This window comes from Hibiscus syriacus, unplaced genomic scaffold, assembly GCF_006381635.1.
Source record: "Hibiscus syriacus cultivar Baekdansim isolate YM2019G1 unplaced genomic scaffold, ASM638163v2 tig00111372_pilon, whole genome shotgun sequence".
NCBI lineage: Eukaryota > Viridiplantae > Streptophyta > Magnoliopsida > Malvales > Malvaceae > Hibiscus > Hibiscus syriacus.
The window spans coordinates 222,309-230,446 of NW_024063072.1; the positions used below are offsets into that span (position 1 = coordinate 222,309).

The 8,138-nt window shown below is 32.2% G+C and overlaps 1 pseudogene; it reads right to left on the bottom strand.

Annotated features, from left to right (window-relative positions):
• Positions 1-2,880: 2,880 nt before the first annotated feature.
• On the bottom strand, positions 2,881-4,833 carry LOC120159680 (annotated as a pseudogene).
• Between the last annotated feature and the right edge of the window lie 3,305 nt (positions 4,834-8,138).

Genomic DNA, 8,138 nt, shown 5'->3' on the forward strand with positions numbered 1-8,138 from the left:
GGAAATAAGGACGAAAATGTTATAAGTCTCAGACGGCTCGATAAAGAGAAATTGGAAGACTAATCGAAAATAATTATAAGTTCAGTGATCTAATAATAAATGAATCGTTTCAAGATGCATGAAGTTTGATAAATTCTCTTAAAAAGTTAAATATTTGGTTTAACTGGATATGGAATACCGAAAAGCACCATGAGATAAAATTATGAATATGCCCTTGTAATAGAAAATGAACCAAGATTTCCCCGGATGGTGGAAGATAACTCTGAAAGGACATATTTGACTAATTATCTGAGAAACTGCAAATGATTGAATTTAAAGGAATTACTGAAATGTCCTCCAACTTCGTATAACTATAATATAACCTTAATTGATCAAAAGATCAAAATACCTTGAACGCTAAGGAACTAGATTGCATTCAAGCTAATGTATCGAAAGTATGCCACTAAGAATTAAATGGAATTATAATGATATGCTTAAAATGTAAAATGATCTAAAGTACATCTAAGTCCTGGAATAACAAATACCGTTAACTTTGAAATGAACAAATCAACCTCGAATACCAAAATAACTTTATTATATGGCCAAATTGAACTGAACATAAGTACAATATATATCCAAAATTCAGAAATGTCCAAATTACTCTGAAAAAATCTGAAGTGACTGGATAAACTTGTTTCTAATTGATCTACGTAACTTCAATGACTGTGGATTAAGTAAGTGATTTGGATAAGAACCATATTAAAGTATGTTATCAATTCCTGATATTGTTACAATGTGAAAATGAAAAAGACCATTGGAATATATGTTTGTCTCTTTGAGATATATTCAACGATGATTCTGAAGGTGATCTATGGACAGAATTTTTAGTACTAAAGAGTGAATACCCTGGAAGGGCAAACGAATGAACCAGTGACATGCATCAGTTCTGGGAGTTGTTCAACTCGAGTTATTTTGATAATCCGATAGATCGACGCATATTTAAATGTCCCGAACCTTATTCTACCCTATCAACTTAAATCACTCCGATATATGATCACACAAGTACTCAGATGCAAATGATCCTGACTACCCCAGTTGATTCAATTGGACTTAAAATCCTGATAATTCTATTCATAATCCTGAATACCTCTGATTGTTGAGTAATTGAATCACTTATGTCATACTGAAACATTAAGTACTCTGATAGAGAAGATTACGAATACCTTTCTGATCTCCAAGTAGCTCTCAAGATATTTGGATCCTCTAGTGTGTTCTTTATGCGACACGTAAATGTTCTGGCTTATGAACTATGACTACATGGTATTGTTCTCTGGTTACATGTTTCATTAAATATATGAATTGTTCCTGATTTATAGAATCATGGAATTTACTGGTTTATGAACTATGGTTTCTTGGTTTTACGGGTTTTACTCGAACTGTTTTATTGGGATATTATCTGGGTAGACTGGAGTATGAAGTATAACTCGATCAAGCTGGTAAATCTTTACGACCTAAGGTGATCCTTGGGTAGGCTCTCAGGCCCCAAGGTACTCCCTTGGGTTAATCATAGAACTACTTATGGTGTATAGGTAGAGATCAATTATACTGTTTATTTCATTATCACGGTTTGACATATGACTGGATCACAATCCAGATATTATGATTTACGGCTAAAACTGATTTCTACTGGATTTTTATATGGGTATGATTCTGGAGTATGGAGGTACAACCCTGATCCAGTTGGTAAAACCTTTGGACCTAAGTGAACCTTGGGTAGGCTCACTGGCCCCAGATTCCCTTAGGTTGGCTCCCTTTGCTGTGTGCTTAGGGTAAGCCTTTATAGATGCAGTTTGGGGAACTGCATATCGGTGTTCGGTTAGAGGGTTCTACTATAGTTTTGAAAATATGATGTAAACCTTACTGTTCAATCTCCTGAAAATTTGATATTATAAATGTTTCCTATGAACTGAGATCTTCATGCATTCTACTCGATGAACTACCAGTGGAACCCTAGCTTATCCCGAAAACTTGTATATTCCTGTTTTAAATAAGGAAATTTTATGGCTTTCCATTTATATGCTTGTTCTGTAGCATCAACTGGTAGTATTGTATTACTGAGCTTCCCAAAGCTCACTCTATTACTCATCATTTCAGGTTAAAAGAATCGTACATGTGTGACTATCGACTTCAGTAGATGAGTTCCACCAGCGTTGTTTGCGGAGTACGGTGCAGATGATTAAGAGGCATGTAGGTTGTAATTTGTTTTACATATGAGTCTGAAACTTGTTTTACTTCTGAATACTGTAAATTTTACTTATGTATTTATAAATGATTTTATTTTTACATGTTTTAATAAAAAAAAATTAATTTTCTGAGATTTTTCTACGGTGAGTCGCTCTGGTGGCCCTAATGTGACACCCCTGATCGAATCGGGCCACCCGCATCGGTCTAAGGGGTTTACATGGATAATAAGAAAGATGTTCAAAGTAATATATGTTCAATGATCATTTATATTTTTATATATGTAGTGTTCGAACTTAAAATCTTAAGAAATTGTAATAAATCCTTTAATCATTAAGATCAATTGTTTCATGCTATTATTTTAATCTTAAATAATAATAGGCCTCACGTTCAATTTCAAATATATTTTTTATTTTAATATACATGAAATATTTTTTTTTATTAATTCATAACCTCAACTCAATAAAATTAAAAAGATGAACCCTAAAACTAAAACCAACAATTATAAACCAAAAAACTACAGTTTAATACTCAAAGGAACCATTTTACAAAAGGGTAGGTTTCCAATTCCAGATGGGAGAAAAGAAGGCAAAGATGCCTTTGATCTTTGCCTCCCACAATTGCTGACTAAATTGACCCACCTAATTTATTATGCAAATGAAAATAAAAATCCATATGTTGTATAAAAATGAAATGCTTACTAATTTTTTTACAAAATAAAATCATGAAGGCTTCCTGCTTAGGTGTCCAACTTGATTGATCAATTCCTAACCTTGCCACTCTCCCTCATCAAAGGCACGTGGCCAAATTCTACAGTCTTCATTTCTTTAGCATGCGGTCCACCGTACACGATTTTCTCCTCCCGGGCCCTCTTTTTCCCGCGCTTCTCAACCAAACCCCAAAAAGTTTCAAACTTCCGTTGCCTTCTTCACTAGCTTTTTCATCGTCATCATCATCATACCCTGATCGTCAAGGTCATCGCCACAGTAGCTACGGCCAGGATCGTCGCCGTCTATGTTGGATCCGCGCCTTACTTGCCGCATGATACGGTTGATCTGATCGGGCTCCACCTTCACGCATTGAGTTAAAACGAGACCAGCTGGTCGCATTGCTTCTCGCCTGGGCCAACTCATTGCTTAACATCTCGTTATCTTTTTTCAGTTTTCTCGTTCTCGTCGGATAATCGGAGAACTGATTCATTTCCTCCGGCGTCATCCCGATCCCGGATTCTTCGAGTCCGGTGACGAAGTGGAGGTCGATCCTAGGTCCTCTCCAGAATTAGTAGGAGGGAGTACAAGCACCGGATGATTTCCCGTTCGCCGGAGCATTAGCCGGCGACGATGTCACAGTCTTCCGACGACGAATTTGGACATAGCTCCTTTTGCCCTCGCTTAAAGTTTCTCGTTCGCGAATTCCCATTTGTCCGGAACAACTTTTCGAAATCCCTATAAGAAAACGGTGAACGTTTAATTAAAAATTACTGCCAAGTAACTGTAAATTACAGAAGCTTCATTTTAATCTTCGGCGAAATGACTCGAAAACGGTCATATCCCTCACCTAAACTTAGTTAAAATGGTAGAAAAACTATTGGTAAAACTTTGTTTAAAGATAAGAAAGCTCTTGAAAATTGAGTAGTTGATGGGTTAATTAATCTATTTAATTACCTCACCAATCCCCCATCAATTATCATAATCCAAACCTTTGAGTTCTATTATTCACTTATTGATCCCTTTTTATTAAAAAATATTGATAATTCTAAAACTACACAATAAAAGTTTCATCATTTCGACAAAAAAAGTAGTAAGTATTAACATTTTATTATGAACATATATAAATGGGAAATTAAAAATATCTATAAACATACGTGCTTCTTTTTACACTTAATGCAACTAATCCTGTAATCCATATTTACATCTAAAATAGAAAAAAAATAGTTTTTCACAAATTTTCTAATTATGAATTAACATATATCATTAAAAGTAAATCTTAAAACAATTAAGTCAGTAAATCAATGATCACTTACGTAAGTGTTGAGCTGACGGATGAAGCTGGAAAAGTTGTTGTGCTTGAAGTAGGTGGGAAGCAAATCCTTTGCAAAATCAGCAGTCTTCCACACGACAAAAGATGTGCCGTTTTCGTTCCATGAAATCACTTCGTCGGTGATCGGATCATCCACCAGCTGGTAAGTCTTCCTCAAGAACGGCGCCGGAACTGACCTTTGTGCCATTTTCTTGTTCCCCTCCGATCAACCAAACCCTTCCCCCAGAACACGTAAAAAAAAAAAAAAGAAAATCTAACGAAAACTATATATAAAAAAAGAAGAACAAAAGGCTGGTTTAAAGATGATGAGGGCGGTGCGTTTGAATTTAGAGAGAATAACTGAAGAGAAGAGAGCGGTCAAGAATTCCCAACCCCAACAATAGAAACCAGAGAGGAAGAATCGGTGGACGAGGTTCTCACGCGTTTGCTTGAATCAGTTTCCATGGAGTCAAATGAACCAACTCTCTGGTTTTTAATCTGAACAAGACCATAACTTTCTTAGGAGAGTTCTTCAAGATGAAAATCAAGGAAATTTCTTCTTTTCTTTTCTTTTTTTTAATTTTTACCCTATTTTGTGAATTCTTATATAAGGGTGAAGGAGGCGGAGGAGGATGAAGACGAAAGACGGACGCCGAAAGGAAAAAAAATAAAACAGAAATATTGTTAGGTTCTGGAAAATTTGAGAAACAGCCGCCTTCTATTAAAAAAAACCCATAAAGAGCTCCCCCTACTAGAACTGGTCTTCCAAATATAGCCAAATAATATTAAGGTTAAACTGTATTTAGTAGCTAAACTATTAATTTTATTCCGTTTTGGTACATAAACTTTATTTTCTTTCAAAATTACACTTAACATTTAGTTTAGGTTTCAATTTGTTACCCCATCTTAAAAAAGATAAAAAAAAACTATTGACGTGATATTGTTTTTACCCTATGGTGACACATCAACGTCACGGTTATGTTTTTAATGTAGAATACTAAAGTTTAGGTACCAAAATAAAATAAAAGTAATATCTTAGGACTAAACTTGTAGTTTGCCCAAATTAGTAAGGTTAAACCACACGGTTAGTCATACATTTTAAAACTTTTTTCATTTTGATAATTGAAATAAAAGGGTTTAAAATGGTCACCACCGTTAGACATCGTTTGCATTTTTGTCGCTAACATTAGATTTTGTTTTCATTTAGTCATTCACATTGGTTTTTTTTTTATTTTAGTCACGTATTCTTTCATATCGAGAACAGAACAATATCATCAACAACTCTACTTCATTATTTTAAATATACAAATCTAGAAAACTGTGTTAACCTGCATGTAATGTTCAGTTTCAAAATTATTAATCTAATGATTTATTCGTTATTTTTTGTGCTAGTCAATAGTAACATCTTCACTTGGTAACAATATTTATTATAAATTTAAATATTAAAGAATATTATTTTAATTAAGTGAATATAAATAACTATTATAAGCTTAAATTGTGTATATGTTCTATATGAGTGTTAAGAAAATAGGACTAAATCAAGAACCAACATTTTATTTTGTGAAACATATATAAAACAAAATTCTAAAATAATTTTATCTTATCTGAGCATAAATAAATAAAAGTATTATTTCCTCACCCCACCTAACCTACTGCTGTAATATATTATTATATTATTTACTTTGTTCTCATCTTTCGTCGTCGTTATGATAATATGTAGGGATGGTAATGGGTTAGGTCAGGTCGGATTTTTGGGTCACTCAAATTGAGAAGAAAGGGTCCTCTACTTGTGACCCAACCCGACGAAATTAAGGTTTCACTCGATCCGACCCGAAGTAATAAAAAAAAGATATTTTTATTCAATAAAAATAGTAACTTAATTGAAAAAAATTATATATAGAAGGGTATTATTGTAATTATCTCTAAATATATAGGGTAAAATTATATATATTTTCCGGGTCAGGTCGGATTTTTTCCACCCTAAACCCGACCCAAACCTAAAATTTTTTAAAAAAATCCGACCCGATCGGGTCAGGTCGGAACCCATCCGGTTCGAGTTGAGTTGCCATCGCTAATCATATGTACTAAAATATGGTTTTTTTCTTCTCAATTATTAAATTTACTCTTTCAATCCCTTGGATACTCTGCTTATGTTCTTTTATTAATTTTCTGCAGTGATTTAGGAGTTTCTATTTTTGTATTAATCTGAATAAGATGTTATATAAATTCATTGTAAAAAGGTTTAATTATAAAAAAAATATTTAAATTATATTTTCTTCCGTTTTACCGTCTATTTTTTGTGTAGTATTTGTCTAATATTTTCGACGTTATCATTTTAAGTGTATTTTTTTTGTACATAAGACTATATTTACATAACCACAGCCTTAGCACTCCTTTCCCCCGGCATCAGCTGATAAAAAAGGCAACAGAAAGTCTGGGGGATCGGCCAAAATAATGAGTTCTTCTTCTTGGTCGAAAGCTTTGTTCGTCAAGCAGTCTGCACATTTGTTCCCTTCTCTCAACGTGTCTGACTTCGCAGATCCAACCTTCTCTTGGGTTGGGTGCTCTTCGCCAAGCGGTGTTCGCATCATTTTAAGTGTATGATCCATCACGATCGTAAAAATTCTATTAAATCAATCAATCAATTAATATTTGGCACATGATTTAATTTTTAATTTACCTTATTTTAAAAAATAAAATTAATATTTTTTTAAAAAAACCTCAAAAACTTCTATTTTTTTTATAAAATACTTAAAAATTCATTAAAGTCCAAAATATCCCTAAAATCCCTAACCCAAAATCAATTTTGTAGGCTATCACCCACTCGTCTGTTGACCACCATGCACTCCCATTAAAATTTAGGAGTTTAGGCTTTGGGATTTTGAGGATTGAGACTACGATAAGGGGGATGATCAGTCGACGACGAGTGGATAGGCGGTCGACATGAGTCGGCGACAAAATTAATGCTTTAGGATTAAAGATCTTAGGATTTTTTTTATATTTTAGTGAAATTTTAGATTTTTTTTGAAAATAATAATAATTTTAATTTTTTTAAATGAAATGTTTAAAATTTATAATTGCATTAAGTCTCACATTTTGAGTGGTTAACAATGTATTTTTAAAGGTTGTGATGAACCAAACACTTAAAATAATAACGTTAAAAATGTTAGGCCCTACTTTAACCAAAAAAATTAGACACCTAAACATAAAAAATGTATAATTTATACATTTTTTTATAATTAAGCCTTGCAAAAATTATTCTCTCAACTTAAGTTTTCATTCACAACGTTCGAGAGTTTTATTTTAAACTTTTTAAAAATTAAATATCTTAATTTGATTTAAAAAAGCTAATACAAAACTTGTGATTTAGAAAAATAAATGCAATTTATGTGAAATTAAGGTACATGTTTTTTATAATCATATACCTAAATGTATTTTTAAAAATAATTCAAAGTTAAATTTCTGTCATTACCCCCTGCTAAGCATAAATTATTGACTTGGTTTTATATTTAAATTGTATTTTTTTATATTTTTAAAATTTAAAATTTAATTATGATCTATAAATATAAGGATAGTATTAAACAATATTAATTAAGTCTATGATTTATGTTCAAAATTTGATTTGAGAAACTTTATAATTATTATTTGAGTCAAGATAAAATTAAATTTAAAAAGTATAAGCATTAAAAATTATACTATCACAAAAACTTACCCTAATTCAAATCAAAACATTTTCACAATTTCTGTAAACATGTAATTAATTTGTAAGCATGACTAAGCATATTAATATTTAAATTAATTTGTAAGTATGACTGAGCATATTAATATTTAAATTAATTTGCAAGTATATTTTGCATGAATCCTCTTCCTTGAAACATGTAATTGAACGAAAATAATAA